General features: G+C 37.8%; 1 long non-coding RNA gene across 1 annotated transcript in view; it reads right to left on the bottom strand.

The window, feature by feature from the left end:
- Positions 1-21,434, bottom strand: part of LOC118908553 (uncharacterized) — a 191,745-nt gene that overhangs the window by 18,580 nt on the left and 151,731 nt on the right. Inside the window, exon 2 of the long non-coding RNA XR_005023238.2 lies at positions 15,623-15,726. This is a non-coding gene — a long non-coding RNA (uncharacterized LOC118908553). The remainder of the gene's footprint in view (positions 1-15,622; positions 15,727-21,434) is intronic.

Genomic DNA, 21,434 nt, shown 5'->3' with positions numbered 1-21,434 from the left:
CAATTTATGCAATGCTTATAGCCTCAGTCTGTTATAATAAGGTTTTGCTGTTGTTGTTTGTTTGTAAGAACTGAAAATGGTCTGTCCTTACAGTTTACCTTGTCCTCTGTTGCCATTTAGAGATAAGGATCTCATGGCATTCAGATCACATAGTCCAGGTTTTTAAACAAATGAGTCCAAAGATCCTTTAAAGATAAAAAAAAAAAAGAGATCAAAACACCTTACACCAACACTTAAATTAGGATGTCTGAGACCTTTCCATAAATCAAATGGTCAAAGTTTAAGAGATTATTATACACCAAGAGGAACACATACAACACAGAAAAGAATTTCATTGTAATTGGTGAGCATCTGAGATGGCGAGAAAACCACAGATGCTCTCTGACAATTGGCTTAAAGCTCAAGAGTTAGACTGAGGTCAGCCATGGAACAGGAGTCTGGTATCAGTAGTGCCAGCCAGCTTTAGTTGCATGTGAATGAATGGATGCGTCAGCTCAAACATACAGTGTGAAAGGAGAAGAAAAAGTAGCCAAGCACAAAATCTGGGAAGTTCAGCTGAAGGAGCAGAAAAAAGGCAAGAGAAAGAAGTTACCAGAGGACAAATGGACCCATGGGGGAGCTGTACTGTGGGGAGGACTTCCAAGGATGAGATCCAGAGAAAAACGGAAGTTTAGGCTAAAAAGACCCCCTTGAACCTGGCAGTTTAAAGATCGGCAATGATGGAACCATTTCAGCAGAGTGCCAGGGATGGGAACCAAATTGCTGTGAATTAGGGTGCTGGCCGAAGGTGTGAGTGAATGGAAGGCACAGATGCTCTGCCTGGGAAGCCTGGAGGCAGGGACTTCAAGACATGTAGGTCCTGGAGACAGAGTTAAAAAAAAGCAGAGTACTCAATGCCTTTTCAATAAAAATAGGGAAAGAGTCACAACCTATCCTGTTTCTAGATTATTCTGAGTTGAGAGTTCTGCAGTACTCTGTTCCCCCCAAAAGTAATGAAAACTACAGCAAAGGACACACAAAAACCTATGCGCAAGGAGTCTGAACTGATAAAAAACAAACTCCTAGAAAAAGGAGTAGAGGGAAAAAGAGAAAAAATACTGACCCAAATAGACACACTTTGTGTGGCCTCCCACAAGGCTGCAAAAGAATGCAAATGTGAACGGTTTTTTCAGCTTCTTGCTAGGGTGCCCCACAGGCCGGATGACATTCAATGGAAAGTCAAATCTGGTTCCCACCCCTAACCCAAAACATCTGGTCTGTGATAAGTACTAGAATATCCTGTGTTTTCTGAAGTATGCGGTGGCTGTGGTGATGGCAGGGGTCCCAGACAGAAGGGATGAGCTAATTAAGCATGCATACATGAGGCTGGGGAGGACCGCTGTCCTTTCACATAGTTTGTGTAGCCAGAGAGGCCAGCGAGATGGTGCCCATCACTGGTACCCATCATTCACGGATTCATGGATTTCATTCATGGTTTCCTGGATCTCAGCCCTGACTTGTACAGTATGTGCCTGGAGATTTAGGGACAGCTGTAGTCCACAGTTTATAAAACCACAGTAGAACTATAGCTGGGGCAGGACAAAGAGAGGAGGCGATTTGGCATGGGTATATAGATTTTTATAGTCATACATAAATGTGAATATATAGCAAAATATGTGTATCTAGATATGTATGTCTTTCTTGAAGGTTTCTAAGAGATGGTTATGATTTTCTCTTAAACCTACATTTCATTGTTTCAAAAACAGAATACTATCCACACTTTAGTGGGTACACGTTTGATTTGCCATTCAGCATGACAGACTCTGTATTTTAAGCCCATGTATCCTATTAATCATACTTGTATGTGACAATAATCTCCCATATGAAAATATTTTAATGCTTATGAGCCACTAGCTAACATCATATTCTTGCATGATACTTTCTAACTTTTCCAAATGCTTTTGTCTATGTTATCTTTTTGGATCCTACTTCTGGTCCCACAGCCCTCTGTCACTCTCTCTGTGTTTACTATTGAAGAAACTAAGAAACTAAAAGGGAACTGTTAAAACTTATAGGATCCGACGTAGCTGCAAATAAAAGTGGACATGTTACATTCCCACTCCCAGTGACTGGGAACCCAGGTGGACGGCCCGATGGTTATATTCAAAAACAGAATGTGGAGGTGCTAAGACTGCAGACAGTGGAAAGGAAGCCAGCGTGGGATGTAAAGCGAGTGAGCTCACCTTTGGAAGAGTGAGTTTCAAGTGACAGTGGGAAACTATGTAGAGAGCACTGTGCAGAGGCACAGCCAGGGCAGGCGTGGAGACAGGAGAGCGAGTGAAGGTCAGCGGAGATGTGGGTTGGCAGTCTCCCAAATACTGATCAGAGGAAGCCCAGAGGCGTGAGCCTCATGGAGGGAATGTGGAGAGAAGGGCACGGGTAGAAGCCAAGCCCTGGAGGCCCCACTGAGGCGCAGAAAAGGGAAGCGAGCCTTTCCACGGAGCCAAGCAGAGAGACACCCTGAGAAAACCAGGAACATAGAAGTGAAAAGGGAAAGAGGCTGAACTGTCAAGTGTGAGTCCTGAAATGATGCCTGAGAACTTGGTTAAAACTTCTGTTCAGCAGTTCACTGTGAAGTGTAGATTTTAAATTCTGACTCTGCAAAATTGTTTATTCATACATTATAAGCAAATGATTCAATGAAGCAGGACACCTCGATCCCTAAACAATATGGCTCAGAGGAACTTGACTGTTTTTGAATGACTGCTGCCTGACTGTCCTCTCACGCCTCTGCACCGTCACTCGGCGTGCTGCTCTCCTCTGCCCCTGCTTGGATTTAAAGCTCCCGAGGGCAAGGCGTGCATTTCATCCCGAGTGCACACTGAGCACAGAGCCCGCACGCCTGGCAATGGGCGTCCCTCACTTATTTGATGAAGGAAGGTATGAATGTCCCTCTTCTATTTCCCAAGGGCTTATTTTTCCTCTATGGAGCTTTCTGACTCCACATTTCCCCACTGTTTGGAAAGATACACTTTTAGTCTTCGCAGTGACTGGCAAACATTTTTATATGGGTCTTGGCATTTAATACCCGGAAGAGTTGTGAAATCAATTTGCTGCAGATAAAGATGGACAGATGGAAATATCTGGTGCTTTCCTACACATGTACAACATACATAATGAGGTCATTGCTTATTGTGCTACACTTCAACTCTGTTTTACCAGATTTTAGGAAGAGTTTTGTCTTCTTTTTGGAGAATGAGCACTTGAGTGGAAATACTACGTCTTGACTAAGAAGAGGACTGGGCATGGAATACTTATCGGTGACGAGATTTCATACACTTTTCCTAAACACTTGCCAAATCTTTTTGGAGAATTTAGATTTCTTTTTCATTCAAGCAATAGCACAGCTGCCCTAATTCAATGTATTTTATCATGCTGGAAATACTGGAGGAAGGTAAAGAAAAAATAAAATAAACAGAGATGGGAGAAAGGGAAGGGAACACATTAATGCTTTTAACATGTGGGCACCCATCTTGGAAACTAAAGGATCTGTGTGCAGCATGAAGCAGGTTGCAGAAGTTACTGCCACTCAGATATGTGGGGATTAATAATTTCAATCTTTGGAATACAGCCAATCAGGCCATCATTCTGGATGCCTACTCACTGGGGAGTGGGAGGAATTTAATAAAATGTTCCTTTTACTTAGAGCTAAGTTTGAGCTAATAAGCTGAATGATCCCCTTTCAAGAGCCCTCAGTTTCCCAGATAAATACCCCCAGTTTTATCTCTGCATGGCCAGGCTGTCCTGCGAAATCAGCGTGGCCATGTCCCCGCTGGTGTGGGGCAGCCCAGTGGAGAGATAACCTTGCCCAGAGCTCTAAACAGGGGTGAGGGTGAGCTGTGCTCTCGATGCCGTCACTTCTCTCACATCTTCTGACAGAGCAACATGACACGGTCGTCCTGACACGCGGTCCTCTTCCTTCCTGTACCCTTCCCACCACTCTCTCTCCTCTCCTAGGGTGTGGTCTTACAGAACCTCTTTCCTGGCTGAGTAAACCTGGCCCTCGGTATAGGATGGAAGGACTTCCCTCACGGCAGAACCTGGGCTTGCCAGATCAGTGTTTTGCTGGGTGACCCTATTTTGAATGGTGTAAGCTAAGTAGTGTTCTATTCTTAGACTGTCTGTGCAGTCTCCCTAAAAAATTCTAACCATCTGTAGGATGTAGTTAATCCCTGGTGGCAAGGGAAAAATTGTTGAATGGTAAAATAAAAAAAAATGATGCCAGTTTAAGTACATTCTTACTTTTTTTTTTCTAAATTCCATTAAGATAATGTTTCCCCTCTTTCTCTCTCTTCTTTACTGGAGACCTCAACCATTTCCCAGAGGTCTCCACATTTATGCCCCCAAAGCCTACTACACATTGTCATTTTAGAACTTTTTCCTACTTGAGTGTGTTGGATTTCCTCTTTCCTCTTTCTTGACTTCTGCTTACTTTTACATGGGCACATTCACTAGTAGTTTTCTATGAACAGTTGGAAGTAAATTTGATCAGATCACTGTTTATCAGCAGGTGCCCTCATTTTACATGGACATTTAACTGACAAGTTTCCTGAGTACAGAATTCTAGATTGAAAATAATGTCTCCCAATATACCGAGGACCTTGCTTTCTAGCATCTAGTGTTCCCATGGCTGAGGTCATAGGCCAGATGTCCCTAGATTCCCTATCCCATTTTCTCTGTTCTTGTGCTCTCTGACCTCCTGCTATGTCCAAACTGAGGAATGGTGTTGCCTCCAGCGCAGTAAATGCACACAGATGTTATGATGAGAAAATATTTTAAAGTAACATATTCAAATTAGAGCTACTGGCAGATACCTGATCCTCCAAATCATCCGTACTCTGTTCTTGAATCAACCTGTTGGCCAGGATTAACTGTGCATATTCAAGGAAAAGTAACATGCAGAAAGGGTAACCTTGGGGTCTTTGCACTTATATAATCAAAAAAGGAGTGGGGAGAAAAACATAGAAAGTGACTTGGAGGTAATGAAAATATGACAGAAGATGTACTTCTGTAAACAGACAATTTCAGACACATGCAAATCTATTTCTTATATTAGTTGAAGAAAACATTAAAAAAAGAGGTCAAATAAGTGATAAGAAGACAAGAAAGATGAAAAATGTGCTTGGGGAACAGAACATACTAAAGAAATGGGAACTGACCAAATCATTGCAGAGAGCAGTATTAGAAGCAACATAAAGTAGAAAAGACTGCTGAAAGCAGATCCACAGACATGGGGTATGACTTGAAAATCACACAGGAGAAAAGCTAGATGTAAAACTCAACATCTAAAGTGAGGAAAAAAATACTCAGTGAGTTACAAATAGAAATAAATTTGTTTTGCTTGATAAAATACACCTTACCAGAATATGCACCCCTATGTTTCTCACAACACTATTTACAACAGCAAAGTTATGGAAGTAACCTAAGTGCCCATCAGTACATGAATGGATAAAGAAGATGTGGTACATATACACAATGGATATTATTCAGCCATAAGAAGAAAACAAATCCTACCATTTGCAACAACATGGATGGAGCTAGAGGGTATTATGTTCAGTGAAATAAGCAAGGCAGAGAAAGACAAGCACCAAATGATTTCTCTCATTTGTGGAGTATAAGAACAAAGAAAAAACTGAAGGAACAAAACAGCAGCAGACTCACAGACTCCAAGAAGGGACTAGCAGTTACCAAAAGGAAAGGGACTGGGGAAGATGGGTGGGAAGGGAAGGAAAAGGGGCTTAAGGGGCATTATAATTAGCACACACAACAGAGGCTCGTCATGGGGAAGGCAGTACAGCACTGAGAAAACAAGTGATGTCTCTATAGCATCTTACTAGGCTGATGGACAGTGACTGCAACGGGAGCGGTAAGGACTTGATAATATGGGTGAATGTTGAAACCACGATGTTGTGCATGTGAAACCTTAATGAGATTGTATATCAATGATACTTTAATAGAAAATAAAAAACACCTTAGCAGAAACCCCAACCAACGCATGTGTTGGAGTAAGTGTAGAGGCATGCTGACTACAATCAGAAGACTGGGAGCTGTTATTCCTCCCTGCCCTGGTGGTGCTAACCATCGTAACATTATACAAGGCAGCAAGATAGATTTTGTGAGCAAAATGGGAACATGATTATTTATCTATGAATAACTGGTTCATTTACTTAGAAATTTAAAAGAACCAAAGTGAACAGAGTAGAACTAATTACACACTTCAGTGGGTTGGGCAGAGACTGTAGGTGATTGTTAATAAAGGAATCAAAAGTCTGGAACATACAAACAAAAGACTTTTTCAAACTAATGATTTTAAATGATGATCTGATTTTGACGTTACATTCAAGGTGGTAATTTATAAATTAATTCACCCTTTTGGAGGATAATTTATCATCATCTGTCAGTATTTCCTAAAGGACATAAACTTGGATCCAAGAATTCCACTCTGTGGAATCTGTTCCAAAGAAATTCAGCACATGTAAAAACATCTGTAAGAATTCCAGTTGTTGTATTATTTATAATGGTTATTTATTTTATTTAAAAAAACTACATTCATTGTACAAGTGTATCCCCATTTTTACACAAGTACTGTGTGTATGCTTGTCTGTATATGTATCTATATACTTAACTTGTAGTAATGTTTACTTAGAGAGCCTGGAATAGAGAAGTGCTTTTACTGTCCCATTTTATATACCTCTAACTAGTTTTTTGGTTCTACATAGGTTTGTTTGTTTATTTTAAACAAGGAGAATGTATGATTTATTACAGAAAACTAAGTAAAATGAACACTAAAACTCCTGAATCTGAGCTGAGCTCTATTGTTCACTGGCTTGTGTTATCTTTGGTGAGTTACTTGCTTTTCAGGGTCTCAGTTTCCTCGTCTGTAATATGGGGATAATAATAGCGCCTACCTCACAGAGCTGTTAGAGGATTAATAAGTTAATATATGTAAAACATTTAAGAAGTTCCTGGCATATACTAAGCACTGTGTATTAGCTCTTATTTAGGGATATTTGTTTAAGTTGCAAATTATTTTTCCTAACTTACTTTTTTATTGCCAGTTCATTTTTATAACATTAAATAAAGCTTTGATATATATATTTATCCACGTGTACCAATTTATACATTTTATAAAATTATACTTCTCTACTCTTAAGTGAATAAACTGATTTTTCATAGCAATTTTCTCATTTTTATTTTTCTTCAATTTTAGTGAAGAAAATGTGAACTCCTTAAGATATATTACTTTCTTCACATATCAATCTATTTTTTATAAATGAATATAATGTAGAATTTAACTCACTTTATCCTTTTATCCATTTTATTTTTCCCTCAAATTTCATCAGACTTTAAATTTATATAACAATTCTCAAATCCAGAAGGCTACAGAACTTTAAATAAGTCCTTTCAGGCACCTATTGTAAGAAAAGAATATATTTATCTTTTGCTTAAAAAAGAAAAAAAGTATTTTGAACTTCTTATGCATGCATTCTTATGTATACTTCTAAGTAGAGAAGGTAATAAATGTTTTGTGGTTATATTTTTATCACCATGTTAACTGGTGGCTTTGAAGAAACAAACAGGCTTCCGCTTCCCCACAGCACCCCCAGTGTGAGTTAGTGCCACCTCTTATGCTCCCACCAAGCACCCTATGAATGCTCCAGCATATCACTGGCTCAGTTATATGTCCACCTCTGTGACCTCTTTTAAGGACAAGGATAAAGATCTCTGTGGGCAGTGACATTGACCTACTTATATCTCTACTCCCAACCCCTACTGCAGTACCTGGTTACACAGGTGGGTGTTTAAAAATGTTTGTGGAAGAGAATTAGTCTTTTAAAATGTATTACTGCTGTTTAAACGCATTGCAATCCCTATTAATTGACACCATTTACAAATCACACATTCTGAGTTCCTTCACTCTGTTGATCCCAGAAATATGTGAGAAATGATATGTAACACTGAATGAACACTAACTGTGCACCAGGTATTATTCTAAGGCCTTAAAACATTAATTCAGCCAAGGTTTACACCAGCCCTATGAGATAGGTACTATTATTATTCTTATTACAGATAAGGAAATAAACGTGTAGGATGATTAAGGTTTTTTTCTGAAGATGACACAGAGTGAAGTGGGACAATTTAAATCAAGTATATAGCCACTGTCATTTGATAATACAATTCATTTCAGTTCAGTTCTATCATCGGTACCTTTTGAATAATACGCCAGTCATGTGCAAGGCACTGAAACATAGTAATTCTTGCCCAAGGGAATCAATAATCTCCAGGGGGAGATGATTGTATAAGTAATTAAAATACTGCCTGTATGTGGTGGAGGAGTGACAGGAGCTTACCTACTGCCAGTAGGACTTATCTACCGCCATGTAACAAACTACCCCAAACCTAGCCCTTTAAAACAATAAACATTTATCATCTCACAGTTTCTGTGGGTCAGAAATCTGTGTGTGGCTTAGCTGGGTGCCCCTGTTTCAGGCTTTCTCACAAAGGTATAGTCCAGGGTTGCCGGTGCTGCAGTGTCACCTGAAGGCTAATTGGAGGAGGAGGATGTGGCTCAGTTTCCCATGGGCTGAGGGTTTTCATATCCCCACTGGCTATTGGTTGGAGGCCTACTCAGTTCCTTGCCAGGTAAGCCTCTCCACAGGGTACTTGCAATGGTTTGAGAGATCCAGTTTCTCTGCATGCTCACCAGCATTTGGTGTTATCATAAAGTTTAATTTTAACCACTCTGATAGTTGTGTGATATTGGGGTTTTATTTTACTCTTATTTCCTATGTGTAGCCATACTGGTATCTCTGCTGATTGCTCTGAGTATTCAGTGAGTTTTGTCCACTATTCATGAAGGGAATTCAAATTCTCAGCTTTGTATGAGCTCCAGGAATTATTCACCTAACAGCTCCCAGTAACTGTTTATCCACCCTCTTGGGCTTCACCCTACACACATATAAATTAGTACTCGGCCAAAGATTGAGGGGACCCTTCAAGATTTCTGGAGTCCCCATATTTGGAGGTTTCAACATGTATGTCGGTAATCCTTAGGATCTTGTGGTTTGTCTGTTGCTTCACTCTTTCAGATCTTTCTTGGTTGGAACGGACTCTTCCATCTTTGCTTCTTATCTCATCTCTTATACCTCCTTCAAGGCCCAGCGGGTGCCCTGCGGTAGATTCAGTAATGGTCCCTGAAAGCTGTCTACCTCGTAATCCCCAGAAGCTATAGTTTACCTTAAATGAGAAAAGGAGCTTTGCATATTTGACTAAATTAAGAATCTTGAGATGAGGAAACGATCCTGAATCATCGAGATGGGTCTGAGGTTATCACATGGGTCCTTATGTAAAAGGGAGGCAAGAGACGCAGAGTGAAAGAGAGGTTGGAAGCGAGACGAGAGAAGCAGCTGCTCTGCTGGACGTGATGGTGGAGGAGGGAGCCACACGCCAAGGAATCAAGCAGCCTCTGTCTAGAAGCTGGAAAAGCCAAGGATATCGATTTTTACCTAGAGCTTCCAGAAGGAATGTAGGGCAACTGGCATCTTGATTTTAACCCATTAAAACTGATTTCAGACTTCTGACCTCCAGAACTGGAAGATAATAAATTCACGCTGTTTTCAGCGACAAAGCCGGCTGCGATTTGTTCTAGCAGAGGAAACCAATGCACACCATTATGCTCACTTTCCCTGCCAGCCCCCCTCTTCCCCTTGGTTCCTGCCTCCACCTACGTGCTCTTGAGCTTCTCAGGAGTCTGAGCTCCTTTAGGACCACCTGACCTTCCTCTCCATCATCCTTCTCACTGCTTCCACACCCTTCTCACTCCCTCCCCACTTCATTAATTTTGATGACCTGTAGTTTGGAAGAGTTCTGTAGGTCACATATTTTGTAGAACATCCCTCAGATTGAGTTTCTGTGGTGGTTTCCTCATGATCAGACTGGGATTATGAGTTTTGAAGAAGAAGACCACAAGGTAGAATGCTGTTTTCATCAGGTCATGTTAAGGGTATATCCTGTTGACTTGAATTATGGCTGCTGATGTTGACCTTGATCACCCAGCTGAGGTCATGTCCAACAGGTCCACTGGAAGGTTCCTCTTTTCCCCCTGTCCATCCTATACACTATGGAATCAAGTCACAATGACCAGCCTGTACCTAAGGAGTAGGGAGTTACATCCTTCCTATATTCTCTTTTAAACCTCGTGCCTTGAATTTTCTTACAGAGCATGACCTAGGTTCCTTTTCTCTTTACACTTTGATATTCTAAACACAGGTTTAACCAATGTTCTGTCTCAGTGGTGCCTCCTTTCCCCTCCAGTCATCCTTCTCATCTACTCCAAAGGCTTCTCTAGCTTTTCCTTCTTATAAGAGGCTCAGAAAGGTGTAAACTTAGCCTGGGCCCCTCTCCTGAACTCCAAACCTGGATATTTCTGCAATATCTTCCTGTGAGCACATGACAGCTCAACTTCTCAAAAACTGAACTCTCCATTCTCTCTCTTTCATTCCCACGAATAGCTTATCTAACTGCTGAGTTGTCCAGCCATGGAGCCTCAGAGTGGAATCAAGCCTCTCTTGCTTGCACCTCATTCAGTAATTTATCAGTCACTGAAATCCTCCATATAAAATATCTCTGTCATCAATTTCTTCTTTTTCATCCCCATGGTTATCCAGAGTCAGGGCATTATTTTCTCTTACCTAGGTAGGTTTAGCTGTTACCGCATCACATTTCTCTTTCCTCAGAGTCAATTCAATGCCTATTGTCAGATGATTTATTGAATATAACTAAAGTTATAGGATTCTGATCTAAACATCTCTAGAGGCTCCTTATTAGTGAATCTTTCCCTCTTTCCCACTCTTTCTTCTTCCTTCCTTCCTCCTTTCCCTCATACACCCACTCCACCACCACTACCACCACCACCAATTATTCAGAGATAGCCATTTCACTCAATACTAGTGGGGTACAGACAAAATTTGTTGAACTATGCCTCCTGTCAAGCAAGGGGAAGACACATTCTTCACTGTGGCATCGAATCTTTTAGTCCTTACCTCCAAATACATGCACTGATCACTGTTAGCAAAATATGTCTTAAATAAATGCTGCTTTAGATGTATTATTTAATCTACTTAGAATGTCCTCCTTTCTGAGACAACATAGACACACACACACACACACACACACACACACACACACAGTGACAATATCTCTCTTCAAATTCATGTAGCATTCTGTTTACCTTTACCACATGGGGATTTTTTGTTGTTGTTGATAAATCACAGTCCTTTGTGTGCATGTCTTTTCTCCCTTACCAGACTGGTAGTGCCTCCAGCCAAGTGCTATGTTTCAGTTATCTGTAATCTCCTCTAGTGTGTGTATCAAGTGGACACTTGGTAAATCATTTTGACAGGTTACCTTGCTTTGTGCTACAGAGAAGTCCTTGAAATGAGAAACAGTGCCTAGGTAATTGCTATAAACATCTTCTTGTGTCCCATCCACCACTACCAACAATGGATTGTAGTTTGTATCCAATTTTCAACATTATAAAGAATTGACTAGTTTGTATCTGCTTTGATACACATTGAATAATCATCTGTCAGGCATATAAATATCATTAGAAATTATTTTCTTTTATCACCAGAAAAAAATGTTTCACTAGAGACAAAGTGAAACACACAGCACAGGGTGTGTGCACCTACTTAAGCATCTTTTATTTAGTAGCTTTCTAAATTCCTCACCAGCCAAGGTATTTTATAAGCACCTTTCTACTATTTAATTGTGTAAAATAACCATGTTTTAGAGTCTAAATTCTAAGTAATTTTTCTCTTCTGTGTACTTTCTAGAATTCATTTCAGACATAATTGTCAACTTTGAATAATAACATTTAAAATCAACCCCAAGGTAAAACTTGTAGGACGACATAAAAAATGAAGTCACTTTTCATGTGTTTCCCATTGGCAAATTATTGTGTTTTTTCTGCCACTAGGCTTCATCTAATGATGTGACCTTTACCAGGCTAATAGATAGCAAAACAAAAATCTGCCAAATTGATAAAACATAGGTTTTAAATATATAATAAATTGAGCTAAGGAGATTTATAAAGGTCAAAAGCATGGAAAGAATTAAGCTGAAACAGTGAGTTGTGTTTGACACACGTTGTACCTGGTTTTCTCCAAGGTTAAGGTTATTTTATGAAATCTTCATGCTTAATAACTGGACTAGAGAATGTACTTCTAAAAAGTATCATTGTAGTTGTGCTGAATAAACTTTGTTTGGGCTCAAATGTTACTTCATTCAATGACTCTTTATTGTGCACCAAGCAATGGAGACACACGAGTGAAGAGCTCAGTAATGATCCTTGACCTCTTGCAATTTTTGATTTAATAGATGATACAGATAAGCAAATGTTCAACTATTCTATATAGCAGGGTCATGCTTGAAAGGGGACATGGGGGTGGAAGTTGTGCCTACCTCACCCAGACTTCTGGATCAAGCTATAAAGAAGATAAGATAGAGTTTGCCAAGCATAAATGAGGAAGGAGAATATTGCACACATAAAGGGCATAGAAGGGGCAAAAATACAGAGGAGAAAGAACAGTTTGCATTCTGAAATTGAAAGTTCATTACATGAACTTATACGAAATTCAAGCTCATTATGGTAGGAGAGTCAAGCGTGAGGGTGTTAAAAGACTGTTGGTGGGTCTCAACCAGGGGTGATTTTGGCCCCCAGTGGACATGTGTCGATGTCTAGAGACACCTCTGGTTGATATAAATGTGTGTTTGTGGGTGGGGGTGGGTGGCTACTGGCATCTAATGGGTAGAGGCCTGAGGACTGCTACTAACCATCAACCCATGCACAGGACAGTCTCCTGCCACAGAGTCCCAGTGTCATAGTGCCTAGGCCAAGATACCCTGTTACTGGCAAATCTGTAGACTTGTGGTTAGGTTACAAAGCTATTGGAAGGAATTTGGGATTTATTCTGGGAGTCAGGTGTCACCACAAAAGGATTTAAGTATTTTTTTTGTCACTCTGACAGCCACTTCTATTATTATGGCTGAAATTAGGTATTTATTTATAGTGACTTTCACTCACAGGATCAGAAAATTGTGATTACTATGATTTACATCCTCTAGTCTTACAATGGTCAAAGGAGCATCATTGTGGAAAGTTTGCTAAAAGTTTAAAAGCAAAAAGAAAAGTTGCCTTAATTTTTTGGTTATTGCCAGTCACAATATAATTTTTTTGATAGCTATATTTATTTTATTGGACTCTTGCCTGCCACACAGAATCAAGTGTGAGCATCCCCTCTCCTGAATCTGAAGCACTGATGGAAGTCAACAGAACATACACTGGGCCATTGAATAAGGAAGTTAAAAAAACTTGTATATCCAGAGCAAAGCGGTATCATTTAAAGCCCCAAAACAGGGTTTCTTAATTAAAAAAATTTTTTTTCCAGACCCTTTTGAACATCTGATGACACTTCTCTGACTTCTTTTTTTAGGAATATACACTTATCTCCCCAAATATAGCATCTAATTTCAGGGGTTTACAGATTCTACAAAGACATAGTGATTTCTCACATGATACTGATGTTCCCCAAAATATCTAAAGGCCAGATTTATAAAAATTTGCCAAAGGAAATATGGCATGATTTAGAATCATCCAGAGAAAGCTTTGAATTTTTTAACCAGTGAGAAATTCTTTTAAGAAATGCTCACCAAGACACCATTTGTGTCATCTTGCAAAATATAAGTAATGCATCACAGCCAAAAGAAAGTCAATGGAAATGAACAATTTTCTTATGATTCATAATGAAGACAATATGTTGCTCTGGTTATATGAACCTCTGTGATGAACAGTTCTGTAAATCATGGGCTTTCTGCTCATCCCCATTCAGTTCATCATTATTTTCTCTAAAAATAGTGATTGATTATAGTCTCAGTGTCTTGTAAATGGGAAGAAACAGTGAACTGATCTCTTTCTGAGTTCATTACTGTTCTTTTCTTCTCAGTCAAGTACCGAGCTTTCAAGTCCCTTTAACCTCTTTCATGGCCCAATTAACTGAAGACGGAACTGCCCCCAGAACACCCACACCTTCCTAAACACACACACACACCACACACACACACACACACACACACACACACACACACACACCAGTCTGTGGAGGAGATAACACATGCTTACGTAAAGGTTTCTATCTCTACCAATGCCATCCCCATTAACCAAGTGTGTTTTCTGTCTCCTGTTTGTCTATACACCCATCATTTTTCTCACCTAATAAAGAACCCAAGTGCCCCCTTTATCCCAGTTCTATCTGGGATTTCTGGAATTTGTTCACTTGAACCAAATTCCATAATAACAATCTGAATGTCCCTTGAAGCTGCGTAGGTTGGGGTTTCGTGTACTCTCTAAGAGGTGAAAGTTAACAGCGAGTCAGAGTCAAGGTATCAGCTGTAATCTAGTCAGAAGCATAAACAACACTGATGTCTGCATCCTTTACATTACTGATTTGATTTAAAGAGGCAAATTACCAGGGTCTGTAGTTACAGCCTGATTACAGTTTCCACTCTCTGTGTCAATTAGGTAGCATGAAATGAATACAGAATTAAGGGAGAGATACAGGAAATTAGAGGGTGAGAGAATGGTCATTTTAGCTGTTATATACATGAAAGGTATTTTTTTGTTTAAAGAGACATTTTCATTATAGTTTGCTCTATTTAAAACCGTTTTTTGTATTGTCTTTAAGTGTGTTTTTTGTTTAAAATGTAAAATTCTGGGAAAAGAGGCCTAGATCCTTCCAAATAAGGCAAGCTGTGACTCTGAAGACCATGTATGTGCATACAGAGGGCAGCAGGCAAGCTTGGAATAAAAGAAATTCCATTCCAGTTAAAAAAGGATCCTTGGATGCCCCTCAAGCAAGCTAGAATTACTGTCATGCTTGTCGATGTTTTAATCTCTCCTTTTCTATTGGGTGAGAAGCCTATAAAGAAGCACAGAAATCAGGCAGTAACTTGAGAAAGCAAATGAAGTTTTTCTCTTTTTCCTTTGTAAATTTTAAGTGGAAAGAAGATGGCTGAAGCGGAGATGAGATTATGGTCTAAATGGTCTGAGAAGAACAAAGGCTACAATGGTTTTGATAATTGGGCATGGTGGGTAAGATTTTGATTCCTTAAAGAAGCCCTAGAAAAACTGAAAAAATCAGATTGCAAGGGACTCACTCAAACTTTGAAAGGAAATTCAAAGTCAAATCAAACCAGGAACAATAGAGCCGACCAGACGAGTTAGAGCAATACCCAATCTTACCTGGTACCTCCCCTAAGTTTTTCTCTAAAGTATGCATCTTGTTTAAAGAGAGCATTTCTCCACATTTCTTTGTCCTTGTTTAATAGAGAATTCTACTTCAGATAAAGCCTGAATAGAAAATGCAGCTAAGTCCTGCAACTGACTTAATCAGCTGACTTAAGCTAGATGTTCAGACCTTATTCAAACTGGCAGAGGACCAGGAGAAACTGAGAAGCCACTGAGTGGCAGTGCAAACATGCAAGCCTACAAAAGAACCTTGGTAAATACTACAGACTGTAAAAATACCTTTTTTTCTTTTTTGTATCTGTTGTCTGGAGGACAATGCTGAAATTGGCTGTTCCGGCAGATTCAATTTTCAAAATAAGAATTAGGTCTTGGGTATTCAGTGCCTAAAAAATGACAAAAGCAAACGAAACTTAGAGATGACTGTTGAAGTATATTTAACGCTTACTTGTGTAACTTAAAAGCCAGCATTTTTAATTTTTGTGTTATTTGAACACAGTATTTTTCCAAAGTTTTAAACAACAGTGTGGAATTCAGTTTTCAAATGTTATCTTTTACAGAATCTGGATATGTAAAACAAATTAAAAATAGAACTGTAGTGGTTTCAACCTGCCTTATATGCTCCCATTTATAACAGTTTTTATGTTTTTATAAAACCAGAGAAAATAATTAGGCTGTTTTGACAAACTGATAATTGGAAAGCAAGGGTTATTATCCGAGCAGTTATGACAGCTGAGTCTTTTATCAGCTTCAACATTCAGCACACTTTTGTACTTTGTTTTGTCTGCAAAATAAGGAGAAAATCTTATTCATTTAATAGGAGCAAATAACACTCTTCAAACCTACTCATTTTGCATTTTCAGGGGCAATCAAATGGATTCTGGATGCTGGATGTTTTCCTGCATTTTATTCATTAACATCATCTAACTATTGCTCACATAATTGAAGTACATAAGTGTGCAAATTTCAGAGACATTGGCAAAAAGATTTTTTATTTTGTAGAAAATATTTTAAAATTTATTTTCTACCATAATGTGATGTTAGGTGTAGTTATTTTTAAAAATCCTTTGTATACTGCAATGCATATTTTTATCAAATAGTCACTTAAAGTTTCAAAACATTAAAATGGGGTTTGTTTTGCATATTATGTTCAAGATTTGGTTTCACTGCTAATACTGTCTATAGGTGGAAGCATGGTACTACTGTCACCAGAAAACCCCAATGAATGTTACACCTACTGTAAAAATTATTGGCAGGACACAAAAGCTGATACAGAATGTATAATCTAATGTGATAGACATGCTCAGTCTTGAATAATTGATAAAGACATGCATGCAAAGCCACATAAGTTTTTAAGAATAATGTTGCATTTATAAGAAGTTCAATTAAATATAAAAAGATGTCAAAGCAAACATTATTTTCAAATTTGTACCTAAATGATTTCACCAAAGAGCCCAAGATCAGACATTAATGCTCTCCAGTGCATTAAAATATGGCATTCAACCCTTTTGAACAAGTGGGTTTGTGTGTCTGTTACAGTTCAAATAATACTTAGAAACCGCACACAGTATTTTTCCAAAGTTTTAAACACTGGTGGAGCTCAGTTTTCAAATGTTATCTTTTACAGAGTCTGGATCAGACATTAGGAAGTAGGAAGTAACATGTGAATTAAACAACTGTGGGACTCCTGAAGCACATTTTGCAGTATCTTTTAAGATACCTCAATAGTGGAGTCAGAGTTTTGGGACCTAGGGTTGGAAACAATTAGTACAAGCCTAAAATCCTGAGCTTTCATGTGGGTGTATAGATCTCATAAATCTCTTAATCACTCCTAGGGCAAGCTTTCATCTAATTTTCCCAAGAGAGAGTTATCAAAGCAATGCTCGGAGTTGCATCAGGGCATGCTGGAGCTCTTCAGAGGATAGCCTTCATATACTTCGCATAAATCAATATCTATCCCAAGCTTGCCTAATAAAATAAGTGTTAAACTAATTTCTTTAGAATGTGGTGCTCTGACATGATGTCTTCATATTGTTTTCACAAATGTTGAAGCGCATGACATGTTATTGTTGACCATACATCTAATGTATTCTTCCTGTGTCTGCATTTTAGCGGCCAAGCAAAGCTCCTGCTGGCGTGTGCCCCTGTCTGGCACAGTGGGCAGCGCCTTGGGACGACAAAGAGACCTTCCAGAGGGTAGTTCAGGGGACTTCCTCGGGGCTGCACGGCAGTGGTACTACTGCATTACAGAGTAGAGTACACCTAAAGCATTCTCTGAACAGCCAGATTTTCAATCAAGTTTAGCCTTCTTGCTCAGATATATTTTAGCTGGATAAGAACAGCATATGAAATATCTATTAAAGAAATCATCCACAACCTCAGATATGGGGAAAAGTTGTGTTAGCAAACTTCTACCAAGGCACAATAAAAAGGCTCTGCTAGGAGGCTGATCCTTGTTTAGTGCTGACCTAGCAAGGGATTGGAAGAGGGTCTTATGAACCCCTAACTCTAAAATAATTAATTATTTTTGGTTTTGGAATGCTTTTGCACATATACATTTGAATGTGTCCTTCAATCTGGAAATTTACAATGCTTACAAAATAATGAAGCTACATTAAACTGACGTTAAACAGTAGTCAAGCTATGATTGTGAGACTCAAGAGATAACCAAGTCTCTGTTTCCCACTCCCTCTTTGCTAGCCGGTCCTCCCTGTTCGGGGGCAGCACCCCCTTGACTGAGGCAAGTGGCAGCCTTGAAGGAGTTGATTAATTTTTTGCATTGCTGGTACTCATCTTAGCCATCACGTAGGAAAAATGAAGTATTTTGCCATATATTCCAGCCTCCAGAAAAAAAAAATTATTGATATACATTAGAAGCTCTTAAATAAGCTGGAGCAAGTGATACTGTCGATAACATTCTGAAGGCGTGACTTAGCCTGTTCATCAGCTGTTCTTTCCAAAGGTAAGTACAGGCTGTTCCTCATTTATCTCACGTTGGACAGGTAATATGGAGGTCTATGATTTTATCCATTCTTTCTCCCTCATTTTGCTTCACAACAGCATACAAAAAAAAAAAAAAAAGGATCAAAGAGCTAAATGTGAAAGGCAAAATGCCTAAAATATTTTTAGGATAATTTTTTTATGTTACTGAAGCAAAAAGGACCAAATTATAAAAGGTTGATAAATTTGACATGAGAATAAAACCTTGTATATAAAAAATCTCATTATAAACTAAGTTAAAAGACGATGAAGTGGAAAAGGTATTTGCAAGACTTTAACAGGAAAAGCACCCCTATCCAGAACCTATAAATAATGGCTACAAATCAATGAGAAGGTAACTCAATAAAAAAATGGATAGGATATGGATGGGTAATTCATAAATGAGAAAACCCAGTAAATGGTTAAAAGATGCCCAATCTCAGTAGGAATTCGGAAAATGCAAATTAAAACTATGACAACATATCATGCTCTAATAATTAATACTGTCAGCAAGCATGTCGTGAGAGGAATGTTCATCAACTTCTTGCAGGAGTGCAAACTGGTAAACCTCTTAGGAAAGTAATTTGGTAATAATAACCACATCCACCTTCAGGTGTGCACCTGAACTCTTGCACATACACACATGCACATGGAAACACATAAGGATGTTCATTACAGCAGCTGGAACAACTAGGAGAATGGACATCTAAATGACAGAATCCAACATGGCCACTAAAATGAATAAATGTGCCTTTTATGTATCAAAATATAATGCTGGGTGAAAAGCAAGATTCACAATGTTTTTTATTATACTGTTTGTGTAAAAAAATATTTAAAAATATTTAAATTAAAAATATCTAAAAGCAACTATATACATATGTGAACAGAAAAGATACAAGCCATCCTCAGGAATGAGGATCTCTCTGGAGAGAAAAACATGGAGAGGAGAAGGTGTGGAGGATGTAAAAGTGGGTTTCAAACTTTATATGAAATACTTTATTTCTTTAAGATAATTGCTAAAACAAGCATGACAAGAGTTAACATCTATCAATTATGGGTTATGGACATCTGAATATATACCGTATTACTCTCTGTAGTTTTCTGCTTATTTTAATTATTTCAAAACGAAATAGTAAAATGTTAGCTACACATCTTAAATTAACAATGGGAGTTCAAAGCCAAAAACTCATAGTACTTAAAAATGTTTAAATTGTCTCCCCAAATAGCTATTGATAAAATAAAGTATTTTAAAAATTAAATAAACAAATTTAAAAATAATGAAAATTGAACATTACATAGTAGGACATATGAAGTGTTGTCAATGTGTTCTTTATACAACGATTGCCTTTTGTGCATTTACTTTAAGAATTAATTGAGAACAAGTACTTTAAACCTGAGGCAAGCAACTGAAGGGAATAATGAGAATGTAGAAATTGGTTATTTTAAAACTGGATCTTTAAAAAAATTTTAAAGTGGACAAATTTCTAAGGACATAAGAAAACCTAATGAGTAAAATTAGAAAGAAAAAATATATAACTACAGAGATAACAGAGAAGTAAAAATGAAAAGAATACTATGCACATGGGTATAATATGTATGAAAACATAATGAAAGAAATAATTTCTCTGAAAAAAACATATAAAATCTTGACTCAAGAAGAAATAGGAAACTCAAATAAAAGATAACCAAGGGATAAATTAAGGAAGTTATTAAAGGCTCTTGACCCAAATTATGTTAAGCAGGAATGCTTTAAGATTAAAGCAATGGATAATTCTTGTGCTTTATGAAATATTCTGGACCACAGAAAATACATAGAAAGTGACCTTGGTCATTTTCCAACATTAACAAATCCTGATATCTACATGTGTTAAAGACAGTATTAAAATGTATTCTAGAGACCTGTCTTACTTATGGTATGAGGTTCATTTAAAAAATAACTAATAGAATTAGCCAATATATTAAAATAATGCATTAAGATACCAGTATGTTATTAACAGCAAATAGGGAAAACCATGAACCAGTTTCAATAAGTTTTAATGGCACTTTGATGAATTTAATGCTCATTACCTATTTAAATATCTCTTTAAGACTATTACTCAAGCTTTTCTTAATAAGTCAACAGATTTCTATCCCAAATCAATATCTAATATCATGCATAAGGATGAAATGCTAGAAACATACATGTTAAATTAGAATGGAACCAGAATTCCACATTTAATATTGTTTCTAATAATCTGAAAAAAGATGAAAAACAGGAAAATGTGGAATAAAATAAAACAAATGATCATTTTTATTTGCAAATGATATATTTTTATTAAATAATCCAATAGAATCAACTTAAAGTCTATTATAATTAAAAGTATAATAGAGAGTAGAGATATATATCCAAGGTTATATACCCAGTCTTTCTATAAAAGACATACATGTTATATTACATATAAAATATATTTTACATATATGTATATACACATACACATATGAATGCACATATATAATATATATATCCTAGTAGCTTTTCAACACATTACTCAGAAAATACAATTTAAAAAGAAAAAGACATACTGCACACACAAACACACACATAAAACTCACATACACAGATGTCTCTATATCTGTGTATCCCATTAACAGTAAGCACCAAAGCATTACTTGGGATAAACCTAAATGGCAATATTAAGAAAATACATGGGAAAAATACCCTACTGATTAAAAAAATCAGCTGACACACACCAAAAGAAAGCAGACATCACAGGTTTTCCAAACAAGAGATGTAAATATTGCAAGGATAGTCATTATCCCAAATCCATACATCAATACAACGTTTTTTTTCACTTGACAAATGATTCTAAAATTGATCTAGAAGATTAAACAAGTGGGTCTCCAGCACAGTACCCACCTCATGGTAAACATTCAAGGTTTGTTAGATAAAAGAACTTACAGAGAGAAAGCTAAACGAGAAGAGGAGAACCATGACATGTGGTGTCTTGGATTCATGCAAGGAGAGTTCAAAAAGAAGGAGAGGTCAACACATAAGAAAAATCAAGAAAAAGAATAAATTTTGTAATTAGGATGTGAATGAGGGAACATTCAAAAGAGGGAGCCAACATATGATCTG

The sequence above is a fragment of the Manis pentadactyla genome, chromosome 1, assembly GCF_030020395.1.
Source record: "Manis pentadactyla isolate mManPen7 chromosome 1, mManPen7.hap1, whole genome shotgun sequence".
NCBI classification, from domain to species: domain Eukaryota; kingdom Metazoa; phylum Chordata; class Mammalia; order Pholidota; family Manidae; genus Manis; species Manis pentadactyla.
This window is presented reverse-complemented; position numbering and strand designations above follow the sequence as displayed.